The 23,739-nt window shown below is 42.8% G+C and overlaps 1 pseudogene; it reads left to right on the plus strand.

The window, feature by feature from the left end:
* The window catches only part of LOC120049506, a 32,900-nt pseudogene extending 9,161 nt beyond the window's left edge, over window positions 1-23,739 (plus strand).

Consider the following 23,739-nt stretch of genomic DNA (forward strand, 5'->3'; position numbering starts at 1 on the left):
CATTTTTTCACAGGAAAGATAGCTTTCACAAAACCCACAAATAGAGATAAAATTAATCATTAACCTTTGAACAACTTCATCAGATGACAGTCATATGACATCATGTTATACAATACATTTATGTTTTGTTCGATTATGTGCATATGTATAGCCAGAAATCGTGGTTTTACATTGGCGCCATGTTCAGAAATGGCTCCAAAATAGCGAAAGTAATTACAGATAGCAACGTGAAATACAGAAATACTCATCATAAACTTTGATGAAAGATACATGTTTAACATATAATTAAAGATACACTGGTTCTTAATGCAACCGCTGTGTTAGATTTAAAAAATAACTTTAGTAAAAGCACAGCATGCAATAATCTGAGACAGCGCTCAGCCATTCTCCGCCATGTTGGAGTCAACAGAAATACGAAATTACATCATAAATATTCCCTTACCTTTGATGATCTTTCATCAGAATGCAGTGCCAGGAATCCTAGTTCCACAATAAATCGTTGTTTTGTTTTATAATGTCCATTACTTCTGTCGAATTAGCAACTTTGGCTAGCATGTGTAGTACACGTGTCCAAACACTTGCGCAATTGAATGAAAACGTTGAACGAAAACTTCAAAAAGTGGTATTACAAGTCGAATAAACTGGTCAAACTCAGTTGAGAATCAATCTTCTGTCACAATTCCAAAAGTGGTGATTGAAGGAGTCAGGCGCAGAGAGCAGGGAGTTCAGAAGCAAGTGGATTTAATATTCCAAAAATAACAGCGAGACGGCTACGCCACACACACAAGGGCGCGTCAAGTCACAGTCCAAAACAAACAGGACTAAATCTAATCGGAACAGACACCACAAGAAATAACGAAACACCACAAACAGAAAAACAAGCCCGCACAAAAGTCGGCGGGCCAACTGGGTTTAAATAGCCCACAATAAACCTAAACACAAAACAGGTGCAACAAATCAGACAAAACTAAATGAAGCAGAAAAGGGGATCGGTGGCAGCTAGTAGGCCGGAGACGACGACCGCCGAGGGCCGCCCGAACGGGAAGAGGCACCATCTTCGGCGGGATTCGTGACATCTTCAGGATGTTTTTCTCATATATATCCAATAACGTCCCAAACGGAGCATTTCTTCATGTCTATCTAACGCAGTGCAGACAAAGACATCACATGCCTTCTGTGCGTAGCCAAGAACTGGCAATCTGCCCTACCTGTCACTCCAAAGGCTCTCATCCGGTCCCACATGAAGCTATATGCTTCATTCCACGTTCTACTGCCTGTTGACATCTAGTGGAAGGCGTATGAAGTGCATACAGATCCATAAATATAAGGCAATTGAATAGGCGATTCCTTTCACAGCAACCCATTTCAGAATTTTCACTTCCTTTTTGGAAGTTTGCCTGCCATATGAGTTCTGTTTTACTCACAGATATAATTCAAACAGTTTTAGAAACTTCATAGTGTTTTCTATCCAATAGTAATAATAATATGCATATCATATGATCTAGGACAGAGTACGAGGCCGTTTAATTTGGGCACAAATTCATCCAAAAGTGAAAATGTCGCCCCCTATACCTAAGAAGTTAACTACCTCTCAAAGAGTGCAGTGTATAAAGTCAGAAAATCTGCTGTCTCAGCCACTGCCTGTCACCCAGTGAGTCACAGGCAGAGCTTGAGGTAGTCACGTCATACAAGTACTTGGGAGTATGGCTAGTAGACGGTGCACTGTCCTCTCAGCACATAAAGCTGCAGGCTAAAGATAAATCTAGACTTGGTTTCCTTTATCGTAATCGCTCCTCTTTCACCCCAGCTGCCAAACTAACCCTGATTCAGATGACCATCCTACTCATGCTAGAATACAGAGACATAATTTATAGATCGGCAGGTAAGGGTGCTCTCGAGCATCTAGATGTTTTTACCATTCAGCCATCAGATTAGCCACCAATGCTCCTTATAGGACACATCACTGCACTCTATAATCCTCTGTAAACTGGTCATCTCTGTATACCCGTCGCAAGACCCACTGATTGATGCTTATTTATAAAACCCTCTTAGGCCTCACTCCCCCCTATTTGAGATATCTACTGCAGCCCTCATTCTCCACATACAACACCCGTTCTGCCAGTCACATTCTATTAAAAGTCCACAAAGCACACATCCCTGGGTCGCTCCTCTATTCACTTCGCTGCAGCTAGCGATGGAATGAGCTGTAAAAAGCCCTCAAACTGGACAGTTAGGGTTAGGGTTAGTCTTGATTCAAAGACTCAATCATGGACACTCTTACTGACAGTTGTGGCTGCTTTGTGTGATGTATTGTTGTCTCAACCTTCTTGCCCTTTGTGCTGTTGTCTGTGCCCAATAATGTTTGTACCATGTTTTGTTCTGCTACCATGTTGTGTTGCAACAATGCTGTGTTGTCATGTGTTGCTGCCTTGCTGTGTTGTCTTAGGTCTCTCTTTATGTAGTGTTGTCTCTTGTTGTGATGTGTGTTTTGTCCTATATTTATTTTTTAATCCCAGGCCCCCGTAGGAGGCCTTTTTGTAGGTCGTCATTGTAAATAAGAATTTGTTCTTAATTGACTTGCCTAGTTAAATAAATAAAAGACTAGGGTTTGGGTTGGTTAGGGTTTGGCTAGGCTAGGGTTACAGCTAAGACTAGGGTTCGGGCTGAGGTTAGGGCTAGAGTTAGGGTAGAGTTAGAGTTAAGGGTTAGGGTTGGTGAACAGTTAGTTTGAACATTGTTGCGTATGCCTCTTGGAGGGAACGCAAGACCCTGCTACATTTCAACTCCCTGTGGAGTGAAAAAAGTATGTGATCGTAGGTGCGGGGAAGGACGACAGAGGCAGAGAATACCGTTTACAGGGAATGTATTATTCCTAACACACGGTAATGTGGGGAAAAACGGGCTGGATGGAACTAAAGCAAAGAAAGTAAACATTAAGGAATCCCCTCTCCTACCTTACCTGCCTTCTAACCTAACCTTTAGCACCACCTGGCGCGCTAACCAAAATTCAGGGGGTGGTCCGCCCAGGTCTTACCTAGTGTGCATAGACAGATTAAATGCTACGGGTTAGACAGATTAAATGCTACGACTCCGGCCGCAAAACCTGAACCTATAGGGGAGGGTCTGGGTGGGCATTTCACAGCGGTGGCGGCTCTGGTGCGGGACGTAGACCCGGCTCCACCTCGGGCCACTTAGGTGGCGCCTCTAGAGTGGGGACCCTCGTAGCGGGCCCCGGACTGGGGACCCTCGCTGTGGGGGCCGGACTGGGGACCCTTGTTGGGAGCTCCGGACTGGAGGGCGTCTCTGGAAGCTGCGGACAGGAGGGCGTCTCTGGAAGCTCCGGACTGAAGGGCGTCGCTTGAATCTCCGGGCTGGAGAGCGAATCTGGAGGCTCCGGGCTGGAGGCCGTCTCTGGAGGCTCCGGGCTGGAGGTAGTCTCTGGAGGCTCCGGGCTGGAGGCCGTCTCTGGAGGCTCTGGGCTGGAGGCCGTCTCTGGAGGCTCCCGGCTGGAGGCCGTCTCTGGAGGCTCCGGACTGGAGACCGTCGCTGGAGGCTCCGGACTGGAGACCCCCGTCGGAGGCTTCGTGCCATGTCTCACCCCTGTAGGCTTCTTGCCATGGATCATCACTGGAGGCTTCTTGCCATGGATCATCACTGGAGGCTTCGTGCCATGGATCATCACTGGAGGCTTCGTGCCATGGATCACCACTGGAGGCTTCTTGCCATGGATCATCACTGGAGGCTTCGTGCCATGGATCACCACTGGAGTCTTCGTGCCATGGATCATCACTGGAGGCTTCTTGCCATGGATCATCAATGGAGGCTTCGTGCCATGTATCACCACTGGAGGCTTCGTGCCATGGATCATCACTGGAGGCTTCGTGCCATGGATCATCACTGGAGGCTTCGTGCTATGGATCATCACTGGAGGCTTCTTGCCATGGAGCACCACTGGAGGCTTCGTGCCATGGATCACCACTGGAGGCTTCTTGCCATGGATCATCACTGTAGGCTTCGTGCCATGGATCATCACCGGAGTGGAGAGACACACAGGAGGCCTGGCTCTGGGAGCAGGCACATGACTCACCAGGCTGGGGAGATATGCAGGAGGGTTAGTTCTTAGCACAGGCACAGGACTCACCAGGCTGGGGAGACATGCAGGAGGCCTTGTCCTTGGCCGAGGCACCGGATACACTGGGCCGTGGAGGCGCACTGGAGGTCTCGAGCTAAGAGCCTGTACAACCCGTCCTGGCTGGATGGTGACTTTGGCCCTGCACGTGCGGGGCGCAGGCACAGGACGCACTGGGCTGAGCAGACGCACTGGAGACACAGTGCGCAGAGCCGGCGCAGGATATCCTGGGCCGTAGAGACGTACTGGGGGTCTGGAGAGCAGGGCTGGCACGATCCTTCCTGGCTGGATGCTCACCCTAGCCCGGCAGATGCGGGGAGCTGGGATGTAGTGCACCGGGCTAAGAACGCGTACTGGAGACACCCTGCGCTCCACCGCATAACACGGTGCCTGACCAGTACGACGCCCGCCACGGTAAGCACGGGGAGTTGGCTCAGGTCTCCAATCTGACTCAGCCACACTCCCCGTGTGCCCCACCCCAAATTTTTTGGGGGGCTGCCTCTCGGGCTTCCTTGCCAGCCGTGTTCCCTCATAGCGCCGGTTCCCTTTTCCTGCTGCCTCCGCTCTCCTGGCTGCCTCCACCTGTTCCCATGGGAGGCGATCCCTTCCAGCCAGGATTTCCTCCCATGTGTAGGATCCCTTGCCGTCCAGGATGTCCTCCCATGTCCAGTCCTCTCTTCCACGCTGCTTGGTCCTTTGGTGGTGGGTAGTTCTGTCACGTTCGTCAAAGTGAGGAGACCAAGGCGCAGCGTGATGTGAATACATTCTTCTTTAATAAAACGAAGAACACTTAAACAAACTAACAAAAACAACAAAACGAACGTGAAGCTATAATAACACAGTGCTGACATGCAACTTCACATAGATAACTACCCACACAGACAGGTGGGAAAAGGCAACCTAAGTATGGTTCTCAATCAGAGACAACGATAGACAGCTGCCTCTGATTGAGAACCACACCCGGCCAAACACACAGAAATACAAATCATAGAAAAAAGAACATAGAATGCCCACCCAAATCACACCCTGACCAAACCAAAATAGAGACATAAAAAGCTCTCTACGGTCAGGGCGTGACAAATGTGTCCTGAGTGATTGCGGACATTGTAGAGGGAAACAGAAGACACATAATTGTTCATAAGATTCTTATCTTTCGGGGTTGGGGTCATAATATTTTTTAACTTAAACCGTTCAAATGATAGAAACACATTGGTAGGAAGAAAACAAAAACCGCTCTGTTTATTACAACTGCAACTCGCAGCTACCGTAGGTTACTGATGTAACCCTGGTTCTATGATACAAGAGCAGTTTGTACATTTTATTTCAGATTTTTTCTCATGTCCCCATTTTTAAATCAGGGGACAGACACTACCTGGGGTCGCAACCTTCAGTTTGGGAAACGCTGACCTATATGAACCCAACCGAACCCAAACACCATCTCTATTTTGATTCAACACAAATATGCTACATTTCTGTTTTTACACGGCACATAAAATGTCTGTCAATTCTGCTTTCTGTAAATAGACATTGTGGTCCAATACCAACTACCACGCCCCCAACCAATGAAATCCCTTTTGATCTCACTGTGATCTCAGAGTGAATAAAGAGGTGTTCTCTGATTCACAACCAGACAGAACAGAATAGATTTACACACAGAATGGCGAGAACCTTCCTACCAGCTCTACTGCTCTATGGATTGAGTAAGTAAGCTACTGTTAAATCTAACATGGAGACAGAGTAAGATTGACTGCATCCATCAAGTATAACCAGAATGTTCAGTGCAGCACTTCTTCCTGATTTCTAACGTGATTTCAATGAATATAGTAATTAACTTTGTTCTATCTGTTTCAGGTTTGGTCTCTGTTTTGGTTTCTCTGTCTCAAACTATGGAGGTCCGTACTGGGGATACCATCACCTTGCAGTGCTCCAATGTTACAACGGCTGTGGGACACACAGCCTGGTTCAAGCAAGTCAACGGATCAGAGCCTGTGTGTATCTCGTCTATGTACGACTTTAATTCAACACCTGATCTCCACAATGGTTTTCAAAGGAGCCATTTTGAAATGTTCAGCAACCACACCACTATCTTTCTGAAAATCACAAAAGTGGAAATAGCTGACTGTGGTCTGTATTTCTGTGGATTGCATCCACATAGCCACATGTTCTTTGTCAACTCAACATATCTAAAAACTAAAGGTACGTTTTCAACTATTTATCTGGCTTTTGATACATTTGAAAATGTTCATCAACCTAATCAGGAGTTATCATGAAACAAAGGCAAACCATTGATGGACATATTTTTTAGCATTATAATTTTGAAAAAAACTTCTCTATTATTACTAATCGCAATGCTACAGGGCACAGTGGAGGTGAGGAAACACCAGAGTCACCTAAAGAGTGTGACAAAATGTCTACATGACAAAATGTTTAGGTCTGTCATTAAAGGATCACCAAGTGATTTAATAAACTGTAATCTAATAGGAGATTGTAATGGAACGATCAGTCTAGTAGGAGAGGATGATGATGGCACCATGTACCTCCTTCCCCTGGTTGTGATCCTGGGTGTTGTGACTGCTGTTCTACTGATAGTCATTCTCATCCTGGTCCTCAAGATCAGACGAGACGCAAACAGACAAAACACAGGTAGGAGCCCATTTCATGATAATATGGGACCTTGGAACTATACCTTTAATTTAGATGTTTTTCCCATGACGTACTGTACACTGATGATCAGAGGAGTCGGTGTGCTCACTAGAATGGATTGATCCATTAATTCGTTCTCTCATCTCTCTTTGATATTCAGGACCTGATTCTCAAAGACAACAACACAATGATCAGGTAAATATTGCATGATTAAATACGGAATTATCAGCAATTCAGAAACGGAGAAAATGACAACTACTACATGGTGTTTTGCAAATCTACAGGACCAAGATCCAGATGCATTGAATTATGCCGCTCTGAATTTCACCTCCAAGAAGAGGAAGACGGAGAGGAGAAGAGAGAAGGAGCTGGACCCCCATGTAGTGTATGCTGCCACAAGAAGATAAAGTGGGGGAGGATGGAAGAGGAGGACAAATAGTTGTCCATATCTTCGAGTACATTGATTTACTATATGTTTGAATACAAGATTAAATCTTGCTATATTGTATCTGTGTAGTTATATGAAATTTATTGACATTTATTTAAATGTAAATCAATCTATCTCTGCAGTGTATGTTTGTGAGTTGTACCTCAGGGCTACTCTAGCCCTCTCCAACTCAGTTAGGTCACACAGCTCAGTGGTACAGGGTGTGGTTAGAGAGGAGGAGTTAGAAGTCAAAACACAACTATTTAATGGCTGCAGAGGAGTAGTTGCCTCTTTTGGCCTCTCTTAACTTAGATCTCTGATCTCTAGTGATTTGGTTCTTTTTTTTATAGTGTGACCCTGAGGGACAAAGTACCCAGCAGTAGACAACTGTATTATACTGATCACTTCTAAAGACAAATAAAGAGTTAAACCAAAATTGCCTTTGTCATGATGTAATTCCCCCCTTAGTTTTTCCTGTCTTGGCGTTGTACTGATCAAATCAAATCAAATTCTATTAGTCACATGCGCCGAATACAACAGGTGTAGTAGACCTTACATTGAAATGCTTACTTACGAGCCCCTAACCAACAATGCAGTTTAAAAAAATAGGGATAAGAATAAGAAATAAAAGTAACAAGTAACAAGAGCAGCAGTAAAATTACAATAGCGAGACTATATACAGGGGGTACCGGTGCAGAGTCAATGTGCGGTGTGTACCGGTTAGTTGAGTTAATATGTACGTGTAGGTGGAGGTATTAAAGTGACTATGCATAGATGATAACAACAGAGAATAGCAGGTGGGCGGCAGGGTAGCCTAGTGGTTAGAGCGTTGGACTATTACTAGTCCTTAAAGGTTGCAAATTCAAATCCCCGAGCTGACAAGAATCTGTCGTTCTGCCCCTGAACAAGGCAGTTAACCCACTGTTCCTAGGCTGTCATTGAAATTAAGAATTTGTTCTTAACTAACTTGCCTAGTTAAAGAAAGGTAAAAAAAGAGAATAGCAATGGAGTAAAAGAGGGGGGGTGGGCAATGCAAATAGTCTGGATAGCCATTTAATTAGGTGTTCAGGAGTCTTATGGCTTGGTGGTAGAAGCTGTTTAGAAGCCTCTTGGACCTAGACTTGACGCTCTGGTACCGCTTACCGTGCGGTAGCAGAGAGAACAGTCTATGACTAGGGTGGTTGGAGTCTTTGACAATTTTTTGGGGACAATCAAAGCCATCTATTCCGAGAAGCAGTTTATAAGGAGAATATGATTGCGGTCTGAGGTAGAGGAGGGGCCAGTGAGGGTACGCATCACTTCCTGTGGTGTGAGTGACAGGAAGGAGCAGCTCAGTGTAGAGTAAGACCTGCTGAGGTGAACATCGCTGGTTCTCTCATAGACTAACACTGGGGGATGAAATGTCCATTATTCTCTCGCTCTCTCGCTCTCTAGTCCACCTGCCGACAGATAGTACGGGAAAATATTTGTGTGTAAGAGTAAACACAACTCTTCTGTTCATCTGGACCGTGAACTCCAGACACCTGCCGCTAGATGTGCAAAGTATGTCAAGAATACAAACCACAAGCTAAAAGCATTTCCTAAACCCTAAACTGTACAGGGTTTCTTAAACTATAAGTCCTGAGTTATGAGAAAACATCTATAATCCCAGGCTATTTCTTCACATTTCTGGTCGTTGGAGGACGATTTTGGTCATGGGAGGACAGCCAATTTCTCAATTGGGTCTCGAGTTGAAAACGTTTAAGAAACCTACAGTAAACATTCAACAAGAGGACAAAGTGCAGATAAAATTGAGTGTCAGCTCAATAGTTTTGTCAACTCTTCCTTCATGAAAAAAGAGAAAGTATTGGTACCAAACAAAGGTTTGAAAAAACAACAACATATTATTCAATGCTATTGCGGTTACAACTAATATTAGATTTTATTGGTGCAGCTTTTATGCAGTGGTGGGTAAATTTACATGATGGGTACCTTTAACCATTGGGCTGGGCTGGGTTTGGGTCGGTAGTATTAGCAGCACTAAAGATCATTCATTGTATCATTTCCAAACATCAAAAGAGAAAGAATTTAAGTAAATGTTTCATTTCTCTCAAAAAAGAAGCAACCGTATCAAGCAAATATTTGATTTCCTTGATCCAGTTACTCTGACCTGCTTTATAATGTCTTAAAAAGTAATTATAAGGAAGCTCAAACTATGGTAAGCCAGAGGACATACTTCTAAGATTGTAGTCGGCCAATAAAATCTCTCTTTTCAGTGTTCCCTCCTACTGCAAGAAAGGTACATGTAAAGTGCCATCATATATAAGGTGCATATAAGATGTCCCACTGTCAGACCCACAGACTATACAGTTGTCATGACGTTGCCCTCTTTGGGTAAAGCAAGCCCATTGTCACATTCCTGACCTATTGTTCCTTTTTCTTTTATTTATTTAGTTGGTCAGGGCGTGAGTTGGGGTGGGTTGTCTTTGTGTGTTTTGTCTAGTCTAGGGGTGTTGTATGTGTATGGGGCAGAGAAGAGTGTAGTTGTCTAGTTATGTCTATGGCTGCCTAGATTGGTTCTCAATCAGAGACAGCTGTCATTCATTGTCTCTGATTGGGAGCCATATTTAAGGCAGCCATAGGCAGTAGGCTTTTGTGGGTAGTTGTCTATGTTCTATGTTGCATGTGTGCACTTAGTTCTGTTTAGCTTCACTTTTGTTCATTTTGTAAGTGGTTGTTTTTTTCCTTCATTAAAGAAGATGTATTTTTCACGCGCTGCGCCTTGGTCCTCTCTTTCTCAAGAAGACGATCGTGACACCCATCCCCCTGTCTCTGTCTCCTACACTAGGCTGCTGTGAACTCAGGTCGTAAATTCCTGGAGGAGATTATCTCCTCATGGCCACAGTATAGAGACAGAGTGTCCCAAAGTGTCGGTGACCAGGCTTGATTGGTTCAAGCAGAGTTTTGGACAGAAACCCCTCATGTCATCATCTCTTTATGTTGGCCAAGATAGTTATCATTCCAACAATTTTATCAAGGAATTTACAGAGATCAAACGTTTGGTTGTGAGGAGAGGAGACTACAGCTTTAACTTGACCATATCCAAGACAGAGCCAGGGGACTCAGCTACATACTATTGTTCCACTACAGCCATCTATGAGCAAACATTTGGAGACGGAACTATTTTAATTGTCAAAGGTAACGAAACATTTGCTAATTCATTTTAAAAATGTATTGCACTGCATATTGGTATGTTTCTGCAACTACACAATCAAATGCTAGCGGTGAATACATGGCTTGTTTTTCACCCAGTTAGTCTTACATTAGTTACTCACTCTCTTCAGACTCGGAGTCCAACAGCATGTCTGTGCTCCAGCAGCCTGTGTCTGAGTCAGTCCAGCCAGGAGACTCTGTAACTCTGAACTGTACAGTACACACTGAGACCTGTGTAGGAGAACACAGTGTCTATTGGTTCAGACATGGCTCAGGATAATCCTGCTCATGAATCATTTAAACACATGGAGATAGGAGTGATCAGTGTGAGAAGAGCTCTGAGGCTGGGTCTCCTACACAGAGCTGTCTACAACCTCCCCAAGAGGAACCTCACACCTGCTGGGTACTGTGCTGTGGGCTCATGTAGGGAGATACTGTTTGGAGACGGGACCCAGCTGGACATTGCCCGTAAGTGATACTTCTGACATCTACATAATCAAAGTTCTTTAGATTGCAGAAAAGGTATCGTTCATATACTTTTTTAATTATTCAGATATTTTTGTTGTTCTATATCATTCAGATATCTTTGTTTTTCTTATATCATTCAGATATCTTTGTATATGAGAGAATAAAATACGACTCAGATCAGGCCGAGTCTTGGTGACGTTGGTGTCTCTAACATTGTCATAGCTTTATCCCTCAGTGTCTCAGTGTCTCTATACCTATTTGATGTTTCACAGATGGTTGTAAGGAGGACCATCTTCTGTTCATGTATTGCCTGGGTGTAGCATTGGGTCTGTGTGTCATCCTCATCATTGTCCTTACTTGTGTTTTGTACAAGATGATCAAGTGCATAGGTAAGCAATATTATTGTGCAAGATACAGTATGCTTATCATTTGTTTGTACAGTTACATTAGTTGACATGTTTGGTCAAAATTGGTCAAAAAAGCTCTTCATTGTATGATGATGATGATTAAATTCATTATTTGTGTTTGATAAAAAGGAACCCAACTTCAGCCAAGTGCTCCTGCAGTCCCCAGTCATGATAACCAGGTAATCTGACCTAACACTTGTTTAGCTGTTGCTGAATCAATGTATTTTTCCTTCAATCAAAATATGAAAATATGCATTTTATTAGAGGATTGTTTCACTATACTGTAATATTTAGTCTACTTGCAAATATTTTCATTTTTGCTAATCCTCTCAGGATCAAGAGCCTGTTACTCTCCATTACGCCGCTCTGAACGTCGTCCACAAGAAACCAAAGGCCGGGAGACAGAGGAGCGCCATGGAGAGAGACACTGTGTACTCTGGTGTGAGACGCCAAAACATGGACAGATATGTCAACTTTTACTCTTTATTAATTTGCATTGACTCTGTGTTTTCTACACTGTATATTTGACTTTGTCTTTTTCATTGTAAGTTACAATTACTTACATTGATACTGTTATTCCATTTTGATCAAATAAAACATTAAACTGCTTTCATTAAGAGGAATTGTTTGATTAGCATTCATATTTTTTTAGTTACATTTCTACAACACTTTCACCCACAGATTCAGTGTGCAACAACCATCTCAAGCCTATCCTCAATGTAAAAATTATGGTGTGTTGCAAAATAACTGTAAATATGTATCTATTGCTGGTGTTTTAGCCTCTCAAACTGTCTTCTTTTAGCTGTATCCTGTATCACAGGTCTCTGTGGTGTTCTGACTGCCCTGAATAGATGTTCCACTCACGTAAACTCAACTCTAACCCCCAGCAATGACCATCAGTCCTCACCACACTCTCTCTTCACACACCATCAAAACCACCAACATTCATGTCACTAAGAGTTCAACTCTCTCTCTCCATAAGAAAAGACTGAACTAAAAATAAACTTGTTAGCTGAATATACTTTGAACAGGATTGATATGGTTGAGAGACTGATAATAAATATGTAATATGTAATGGAGCAGTTTTCACAAACTATTGACAACATGTGAATATGTATAAGTGCACATTGCAGGACTCCAATCCATTTATTTTTCAACAGGGAGCAGCAAAGTACATGGAAGTCCCCACAACTGCCTCAACAGTACAGTTGGCAGCAACTTGTAGCTATGAAGAATCTATAACAAGGTAATATAGTTATTACATGCTTATTACACATCTATAACATGTTCAAAATCATTTCCAGCGTATTTAAATAGGAACCACCAAACAGGCCAGACAGTCATCGTCCCTGGATCATTACTACTAACCTCAACATAGTTATAATAATGTGTAGCTTAGTAACAAGGAGCAACAATCACTCAAAATGAAACAGGCAGTTGAGTGATCTGTATGATGAAGACAATAACTCATTTGTTTGTAATTGAGTTCCGGGGAGTCTTTGCATAAGTAAGGCACACAACCTATTTTTTTGACGAGTTGATAGCATGACACTCACATCCCCCCACACACAGCTAACAAGTTCACAGGTACTTGCGGTCTGCTCTAAGTACAAGGCCTTATCTAGGCTTTGGTCAGGCCTGCTGGCCTTGTACACACAGGACCCTCCTACCTGCTCTCTGTGTCTCTGTGGTTTTCAGCAGGATGTCTATCTGGTGTCAGTCTGTTGTTTTCACATTTGTTACTGTTGTTCATGTTTCTACTGACAACTTGCAGTCACAGCAAACCAGTTCTTTATAAACTTACTTGGACATAAAATAGTTATCTGAAATCAGTTTCAAACCACAATGAACTGGTAATGAACTCTATTGAACTCTCCAAGATAAGCATCTCATGTCATAATACAGAACCATCTATTCTATATCTATCTGCTCAGGATGAGGGGCCATTTTAAGATGACGTCATGGGAGAACTAGTGCATTCTCAATCAGACAAGTGTTCTAGGACTACTGCAGGGTTCTCTGTCAGGAGACCAATGGAGGAGGATACTCCTTCTGATAGATTGCCTCCTACGAGAACCACTCTAACCAGATAGTGATATAGAGTGGATATAGTGTGTCATGTGTATTGGTTATATTAGGCTGGTGAGTCCAATCAGTGATGCACTCTCAGCTGTTACACTTCAGTTTGTGCATATTTCTGTGAATGATAGGGAATGAGACTGACATAAAATTGACTTGTTTCATGCTGTAGGTGTTTATCCCATATACACTTCCAATGTTCTACTCCTGTTCACACATACATTTTAGTAATTTCGAAGACACTCTTATTCAGAGCAACTTACCGGAGCGAGTAGGGTTAAGTGCCACAGATTTTTCACCTAGTCGGCTCGGGGACCTAAACAAGCGACATTTTGGTTACTGGCCCAATGCTCTTAACCGTTCGACAAGACATGGTCGATGTAAAACAGCCCTACTATGCGTAATCTGGAGTACTCTGACTGCTGAATGACCTGTTCAAAATAATAATTGTTTTCTTTTCAAATACTTTAGGTACACTTGGTTTTTCTTGTCTTCTGCAACGAAGGCAAGATACACTTGATTTAACTAAAGTAAGTGTGAGAGAACAAATAGCCTACTATTTTGAACCAGGGTTCTCCAGAGAGGTGAGAAAACAAATGGACTACTATGTTGACCCAGGGTTCTCCAGAGAGGTGAGAGAACAAATAGTCTAATATTTTGAACCAGGGTTCTCCAGAGAGGTGAGAGAACAAATAGTCTAATATTTTGAACCAGGGTTCTCCAAAGAGGTGAGAAAACCACAAACCACCAAACAAGTAAAACCTTCAAGACAGTTACTTGCATTCTACAGCATCTTGTGTCTGAGTCCAGCCAGTAGACTGTGTGACTCTGTAGGGTGCAATAGACAACAAGACCATGGTCGTCTGAATGAGGTGTCAACAAAGAAGATTGGGTCCAGTTCAACCAATCACCCATTAGCCCTTTGTTTTACACTTGGGTAGACTTTTTCCACTCAAGATGATATATTCAAAGATGGTGACACTGTTTAAGATATTTCTAATTCTCAAACAAATAAGTAAGTTATATAACTTTACCAAGGACTTCACTGGGACTAAATGTCTGATTGTGAAGAGAGGAGTTGACAGCTTTAACCTGACCATCTCTAATACACAGTTAGGGGACTCAGCTACATACTACTGTGTTGCTATTGAAGTGGGCAAAGTCACATTTGGACAAGGAGCAGATTTGATTGTCAAAGGTAAACTAACTTAAGTCTTTGTTTTGTATTTTCATTTTGCATTCATGAAATTCTAAATATACAAAATAAAGTGTTCATAAAAAAATCTAGCAGGACAAACAATTGACACACCATGATCTCACTTTGTCACTCTTTTCAGAATTAGAGTCCAACAGCATGTCTGTTGCACAGCAGTCTGTGTCTGAGTCAGTCCAGCCAGGGGACTCTGAGACTCTGAACTGAACAATACACACTGAGACCTGTGCAGGAGAACACAGTGTCTATTGGTTCAGACATGGCTCAGGAGAATCCCGTCCAGGAATGATTTACACCCATGGAGACAGGGTTGATCAGTGTGAGAAGAACTATGAGGCTTGGTCTCCTACACAGAGCTGTGTCTACAACCTCCCCAAGTGGAACCTCAGCCTCTCTGATGCTGGGACTTACTACTGTGCTGTGGCCTCATGTGGGGAGATACTGTTTGGGAACGGGACCAAGCTGGATGTTGAGCGTGGTCACTCTGATGATCCACAGATGAGAATCCTGGTCATTCTCTCCATCATAAGATCTAGAGTTCTCCTCTGCTGTCTGACCATCTTCATCATCATCTACACCACCAGGAAATACATCAATCTAAGACAAATGTCGATGGACTTTTTGCAGTAAATGTTGGAAATATCATCAACTTGTATTGAAAATGAGTATTTGTTGAGATTGCTGAGTTGTTTTGCATTCTAAAAATAAATGGCCAGTGACCTTGTTTAAAAGTTATATGTCAGTTCATTAAATTGCTCTTCTGAAATCCATGTATAAGTTGCTTCTTTTAGTATTATTAAATATCCATTCAAACAACTGATACTGACTAAAATAGACTTGTGCAGAGGGCTTCTGCAGACCCAACCTACTGATAAATGCTAGTCCCACCCATTCATGCACCCACACAGCGAGATGTTCATAGGTACCTGCACACTGCGGTCTGCTGTGAGCACAAAACAAGACCGTCTCTACGCTTTGGACAGGCCTGCTGGCCTTTTACACACCCTGTGTCTCTATGTGGTTTTCAGCAGGATGTCTATGTGGTGTCACTCTGTTTTCTCTCAATCTTTCAATGTTGTTCACAACCATGACAATAAGCATCACAGTCCACTTATATACTGTATGCCATGTAGCCTGTATCTTACCACTTAAAATATCATAGGTTTCATTCAAACTACAATCATTTGTTTACAGAGTTTAAAGTAGAAATTGTATTGATGTATATTAGGCAACAGTGAAGATTTCTACCCACCGAGGTACACCCCTACTAAACGCTCAACTAGTAGCCTACACTTGAGTTAGTACATGAATGACAGGGATAAGACTGACTTTCATTCTGTAGGTGTTTCCCCCACATACCCTCACAGTAATGCTCCACCCCTGTTCACCCTACATATCAGGACATGTTCTATGTATAACAGTCCCCCTACAGGTCATCAAGAGTACTGCCTGTAACTGTTGCATGGGGTGGGGCTAAATCTATCTTAGGCACACAACTGAGTTTAATAACAAGAGGATACAGGTACATTCTTTTGTAATGTATGCTTGAAAATGTACTGCATACTTACCAGATAATATTATACATTTAACCCCATTAAATTAAGGATATTCATATATTCTCTTTACACACTGCCTCATTGTTGGACATCTTTGATTCAGCTGGTGCCCACACAGCAAACTATACGTTTCCCCCCCAAAAAAAATATTCTAGACACCACAAAGTGTCTATGCTTCACCCACCCTCAACAAAATATCCTAAACAGTAAGCATTGGTTCACTTTGCATGGATTATATGAGAGATTTTCACTTACGAAGACCATGGTTGGCTGAATAAGGTGTTAACAAAAATGACACGTCCAGTTCGACCAATCACAAATAACCCCATAGTTGAAGTGTTGTCTACATGGGTGGACTGTTCCACTCAAGACACAGGTTGTGAAGAGGACAACTTCAAAGATGATATCACTGTGTCTGATACTGGCACTGCTTGTAGAGATGGGTAAGTCCAACTGTGAAATTTCTCTGTTTAAGGGGTGTACACTCAGGTACTTTATTGATGCAATTCATGGATTTTTTGGGTATATAAAGGACTTGCGTAAGTAATGGATCATGTCTCTGTGTGTATTCTAGCTCCTACACAATCCTCAGAAATTCATCTTGTTACAGGCAATGTTGGAGAAACAGTGACTTTGCACTGCTTCTATAAAGGCAACCTGGCACTGTACTTTATGTTGTACCAGCAAACATTGGGTGACAATCCTCAAATCTTATCAGTCTTTTACAAGTATAACAAGAATGCAACATTTTACCATGAATTTAAGGGTAACACTCGCTTCTCAGTGGAAAGCGGTGAAGGAATGAATCACCTAAAGATCTCAGACTCTGATTCAGCCACATATTACTGTGGGAACTCTTATGCCAACCAGGTGGAGTTTGAAGAAGGAGCCATTCTCATTGTGAAAGGGACAATATCTGAATTTACAAAGAAAGAAAATTGTAACAAATTTTCTGCAACTATAATCTTGAGGGCTTTTGAACTTTACGTTTTGGATACAATGGCTTAAATATGCTATATTTGCATAATCAGATATGACTGTGTATGATTTAAACAATGATAACTTGGGACACAACATTGGGGACAGATTTACTGACTTATAAATCCTCTGTCAGGATAAGGATCCAGAAACATGACTGTGCTCCAGCAGCCTGTGTCTGAGTCAGTCCAGCCAGGAGACTCTGTGACTCTGAACTGTACAATCCACACTGAGACCTGTGTAGGAGAACACAGTGTCTATTGGTTCAGACATGGCTCAGGAGAATCCCATCCAGGAATCCTTTACTCGCATGTAGACAGGAATGATCAGTGTGAAAAGAGCCCTGATGCTGGGTCTCCTACACAGAGCTGTGTCTACAACCTCCCCAAGAGGAACCTCAGCCTCTTGGGGAGGTTGCTGGGACTTACTACTGTGCTGTGGCCTTATGTGGGGAGATACTGTTTGGGAACGGGACCAAGCTGGACATTCAAGGTAGTTGATACGGCTTGAATATTTTTCTTTATTTTACTAATCTACTGTGTAGAATATACTTTACTTGCTATTCTGAGTGTCCTCTATCAATGTTTGAATCTCCACAGGCCATAGGGCAGACCTTCTTCTCTTGGTGTACTGCCTGGGTGTAGGATTGGCTTTCTTGTTAATCATGATCATTGTCCTTGCTTGCATCATGTACAAGATGAACCAGAGAAAGTGTCTGCAGTGCAGAGGTATGTAACAACCTTAGATAAGTTGCTCTTCTTTAATATCAAATCAAATGTATTTATATAGCCCTTCGTACATCAGCTGATATCTCAAAGTGCTGTACAGAAACCCAGCCTAAAACCCCAAACAGCAAGCAATGCAGGTGTAGAAGCACGGTGGCTAGGAAAAACTCCCTAGAAAGGCCACAATCTAGGAATAAACCTAGAGAGGAACCAGGCTATGAGGGGTGGCCAGTCCTCTTCTGGCTGTGCCGGGTGGAGATTATAACAGAACATGGCCAAGATGTTCAAATGTTCATAAATGACCAGCATGGTCAAATAATAATAATCACAGTAGTTATCGAGGGTGCAGCAAGTCAGCACCTCAGGTGTAAATGTCAGTTGGCTTTTCATAGCCGATCATTAAGAGTATCTCTTCCGCTCCTGCGGTCTCTAGAGAGTTGAAAACAGCAGGTCTGGGACAGGTAGCACGTCCGGTGAACAGGTCAGGGTTCCATAGCCGCAGGCAGAACAGTTGAAACTGGAGCAGCAGCACGGCCAGGTGGACTGGGGACAGCAAGGAGTCATCATGCCAGGTATTCCTGACGCATGGTCCTAGGGCTCAGGTCCTCCGAGAGAGAGAAAGAAAGAGAGAAAGAGAGAATTAGAGAGAGCATACTTAAATTCACACAGGACACCGGATAAGACAGGAGAAGTACTCCAGATATAACAAACTGACCCTAGCCCCCCGACACATAAACTACTGCAGCATAAATACTGGAGGCTGAGACAGGAGGGGTCAGGAGACACTGTGGCCCCATCCGATGATACCCCCGGACAGGGCCAAACAGGAAGGATATAACCCCACCTACTTTGCCAAAGCACAGCCCCCACACCACTGGAGGGATATCTTCAACCACCAACTTACCATCCTGAGACAAGGCCGAGTATAGCCCACAAAGATCTCCGCCACGGCACAAACCAAGGGGGGGCGCCAACCCAGACAAGAAGATCACGTCAGTGACTCAACCCACTCAAGTGACGCACCCCTCCTAGGGACAGCATGAAAGAGCACCAGTAAGCCAGTGACTCAGCCCCCGTAATAGGGTTATAAGCAGAGAATCCCAGTGGAGAGAGGGGGACCGGCCAGGCAGAGACAGCAAGGGCGGTTCGTTGCTCCAGAGCCTTTTCGTTCACCTTCACACTCCTGGGCCAGACTACACTCAATCATATGACCTACTGAAGAGATAAGTCTTCAGTAAAGACTTAAAGGTTGAGACAGAGTCTGCGTCTCTCACATGGATAGGCAGACCATTCCATAAAAATGGAGATCTATAGGAGAAAGCCCTGCCTCCAGCTGTTTGCTTAGAAATTCTAGGGACAATTAGGAGGCCTGCGTCTTGTGACCGTAGCGTACGTGTAGGTATGTACGGCAGGACCAACTCGGAAAGATAGGTAGGAGCAAGCCCATGTAACGCTTTGTAGGTTAACAGTAAAACCTTGAAATCAGCCCTTGCCTTAACAGGAAGCCAGTGTAGGGAGGCTAGCACTGGAATAATATGATCACATTTTTTGGTTCTAGTCAGGACTCTAGTCAGGACATCTACAGATGTATCTGCATTGGAAGAAGGAGTTGCATCTTTAGCTTTGGTGTGTTTCTTTTCAGGATCAGTCTCTCTGACAGCATGTCCAGCAGTCTCTTCTACGGATGCAGGGGTAAGTAGAATTCCTTATTTTGTATTACCATAAAAATATGTATGAACATTTTTATATTGAATAATAACATAGTCATATTTCCCCCTCCCCCTTTATAATTGTTTCTCACATGACCAAGATGGAGACAGTCTCCATTAAGTAGCTCTGAATCTGAGCAACAAGAAGAACAGGTCTAGAAGACAGAGAGGTCACATGGAGACAGTGGTGTACGCTGGGATCAGACAGTAGAACTGGATGAATGAAACAGCACAATGAATTCACTTTTTATCAACTCTCACTTTATTAACATTATTATCTGTATTACTGTAACTAATAATTACTGTAGCTACTTGAATGAAGTGCATTGCTTCTCTGCCAGACTCCTTTTAAATGGACTTGCTTGTGAAAAGATGTAACGGCTTTCTTCTGTGGAAGAAGGAGAGGACCAAAGTGCAGCGGGGTAATTGTCCATAATGTTTAATTAAAGACAATAAACGTGAACACTACAAAATACAAAAAAACAAATGTGAAAAACCGAAACAGTTCTATCTGGTGCAGACACACGAAGACTGAAGACAACCACCCACAAAACCCAACACAAAACAGGCTACCTAAATATGGTTCCCAATCAGAGACAATGACTAACACCTGCCTCTGATTGAGAACCATATCAGGCCAACCACAGAAACGGGAAAACTAGACACACAACATAGAATGCCCACTCAGCTCACGTCCTGACCAACACTAAAACAAAGAAAACACAAAAGAACTATGGTCAGAACGTGACAAAAGATGAATAAAGCGTTTAACAACAGTCAAGACAAAGGAAGTTGAATGTATTTATTTAGGCCAAACTCAGGAATCTTTAAAGGTGCAATATGCAGAAATCGCTATGCCATTTCCTGGTTGCTAAAATTCAAATAGTTCACGTAATTTCAGTTTATGTGACAAAACAAGCAATGAATAGTGTAGAGAATCATTGTACAATCTAAACCGCTGTGAAATATCTTTCTAATAACCAAAAATATTGTATTATCAGCTGTTTAAAACTGATGTACATAACTGAAAGTAAAAGATGCAAAAACTAAACTTAAGAACGGGAAGCTTAGAAATAGAGCCCATAGAACAGATCTACCACTTCTTAGACTTGCTTTCAATGAGATTGAATCAAATCAGTTTTATTTGTCACATGCGCCGAATACAACAACCTTACAGTGAAATGCTTACTTACAAGCAGTTAACCAACAATGCAGTTTTAAGAAATACAAGGGTTAAGAAAAATATTTACTAAATAAACTAAGGTAAAAATTTTAAAAGCAACACTAAAATAACAATAACGAGGCTATATATAGGGGGAACCGGAACCGAGTCAATGTGCTGGGGTACAGGTTTGTCGAGCTAATTGAGGTAATATGTACATAGGGGTAAAGTGACTAATAATAGATTATAAATAGCGAGTAGCAGCAGCGTAAAAAAAGGCGTGGGGGGGGGGGGGTCAATGCAAATAGTATGTGTAGCCATTTGATTAGCTGTTCAGCAGTCTTAAGACTTGGGGGTAGTAGCTGTTAAGAACCCTTTTGGTCCTAGACTTGGTGCTCCGGTACCATTTCCCATGTGGTAGCATAGAGAACAGTCTATGACTAGGGTGTCTGGAGTCTTTGACTATTTTTAGAGCCTTCCTCTGACTCAGCCTGGTATAGAGGTCCTGGATGGCAGGAAGCTTAGCCCCAGTGATGTACTGGGCCGTACATACTACCCTCTGTAGCACCTTACAGTCGGAGGCCGAGCAGCTTCCATACCAGGCAGTGCAACTAGTCAGGATGCTCTCGATGGTGCAGCTTGAGACATTTTTGAGGATCTCAGGACACATGCAAAAACCTTTCAGTCTCCTGAGGGGAATTAGGCGTTGTCGTGCCCTGTTCAAAACTGTCTTTGGGTGTTTGGACCATGATAGTTTGTTGTTGGTGTAGACACCAAAACACTTGAAGCTCTCAACCTGCTCCACTACAGCTCCGTCAATGAGAATGTGTGCATGCTCGGTCCTCCTTTTCCTGTAGTCCACGATCATCTACTTTGTCTTGATCCCATTGAGGGAGAGTTTGTTGTCCAGGCACCGCTCTTCCAAGACTCTGACCTCCTCCCTATAGGGTGTCTCATTGTTGTTGGTGATCAGGACTACCACCGTTGTGTCTTTTGAAAATGTAATAATGGTGTTGAAGTCGTGCTTGGCTATTCAGTCATGGGTTAACAGGGAGTACTATTTATTAGGTCATTTCACCTAGATCTGTAGTTCTTAGTCAAACACAACACAGTTTTAACTGTGAAGTGTTATCATCACCTATAGGCCTAGGGGAATCTGCCTCCTCAATAACAAAATCATGGGAATGGATTCTATCCAGCCAATCCAATTGAGTGTAAGTCCTGAAATATATTTTTTCCATAGATGTTTTTTAGTGAGGTGAAGTGACCGTGTGGTGATAGAAGCCCTAGTGAATGACAGTGTCATTGCATGCATGTTCCCAACAAGTTCACAACTGAGTCTCTTGACGTAGACAACATTAGCTGTAGTGATAAAGAATAAGGGATGTCAAACTTGAATGACTATTTCTAAATTTGTACTAAATCTATACTCTGTGACTCTGGACAATGTGAAGAAGATTGCAGTACCGGAATAAGGCGTCAACAAAAATGATGGGTCCAGTTCGACCAATCACCTGTAACTCCATTGTTGAAGTGTTGTCTACATTGGTGGACTTTTTCCACTCAAGACAAGTTGTGAGGAGGATGACACCTTCAAAGAGGATCACACTGTGTCTGATATTTCCACTTCTTCTAGAGATGGGTAAGTCCAACTTTTTTATTTCTCTGCTTATGAGATGTCCGCCCTTGATTTGGATGTCAGTCCAGTCAGTCCAGCCAGGAGACTCTGTGACTCTGAACTGTACAATACACACTGAGACCTGTGTAGGAGAACACAGTGTCTATTGGTTCAGACATGGCTCAAGAGAATCCCGTCCAGGAATCCTTTACACCCATGGATACAGGAGTGATCAGTGTGAGAAGAGCCCTGAGGCTGGGTCTCCTACACAGAGCTGTGTCTACAACCTCCCCAAGAGGAACCTCAGCCTCTCTGATGCTGGGACTTACTACTATGCTGTGGGCTCATGTGGGGAGATACTGTTTGGAAACGGGACCAAGCTGAACATTCAAGGTAAATCCCATTTAATCTGTAAATATCCCCACAATACAGTATATTCGTGCACGCAGCCTACCTCCAAATGACCTCATTCATTTGTGTCAACAAACTATACAATATCACCATTAGCTTTTGATTCCATATTTTACTGTTTGATGATGATACAATATGAATTCACTGATACCCTTTCCACAGTTCCAGAGCATGATTCTCCATTTGATCTGAGTCCTACTGTTCTGTCATTGGTCTTCTCCAACATCGTTCTGGGGATAGTGACCCTTCTACTTGTCTGGGCGCTGTGCAAGACTCTGAACAGAGATAGCAGAGGTATTACTTTATATCTAATGTATCTAATGTTATAGCGGATGTATCTAATGTTACATGCATCTCTATGCAATGTACATTCTGTAAATATCCATTAAATGCCCAACACATCAGTATTGTTAATTAACTACATGAGGTTAAAAATAGACAGATTGTCATAAAAAATAATAGCTGGCCTTTCTCAATTTCAATCTCTTTGAAGGGTGGACTGATGTCCCAACATCTCAGGGAAATCAGTTAAACTTGTCAACATTTATAAATAGATAATATTGGTAGTTTTTACAAGAAACTGCCATTTAACTTTCTTTACAGCTAGTATTCAGCTTATTTGTGCATTCTTTGTTATTAAGTTTTCTTGGAAGTAATAGGTCACTGTGCTAGATGTAGACTACTTGTCTTTGTGATCGTTTTTAATTTTTCTGTGGAACTTCTGTCGGTCACTGTTCCACTGACTGTCAGGTCATCGTAGTGGGTGTACAGTCTGAACAGTCATGTCTTTTGTAGAGTGTTTTCTTCCACAGGAGAATAGAAACATTATATAGTAGATCATGCTGTCATCATAATGTATTTCCTCATGGCTCCACCCCCCTCAGAATCAAGACAGTGACGTATTGAACTATGCAGCTGTAAGTTTCACCCCCAAGAAGAAGTCCTCCTCTAGAAGAGCAAGAGAGAAGACCAGCAGAGATGATGCAGTGTACTCTGATGTCAGGCACCTGCAGCAGCAGTGA

This window comes from Salvelinus namaycush, chromosome 6 (assembly GCF_016432855.1).
Source record: "Salvelinus namaycush isolate Seneca chromosome 6, SaNama_1.0, whole genome shotgun sequence".
In the NCBI taxonomy this organism is placed as follows: Eukaryota; Metazoa; Chordata; class Actinopteri; order Salmoniformes; family Salmonidae; genus Salvelinus; species Salvelinus namaycush.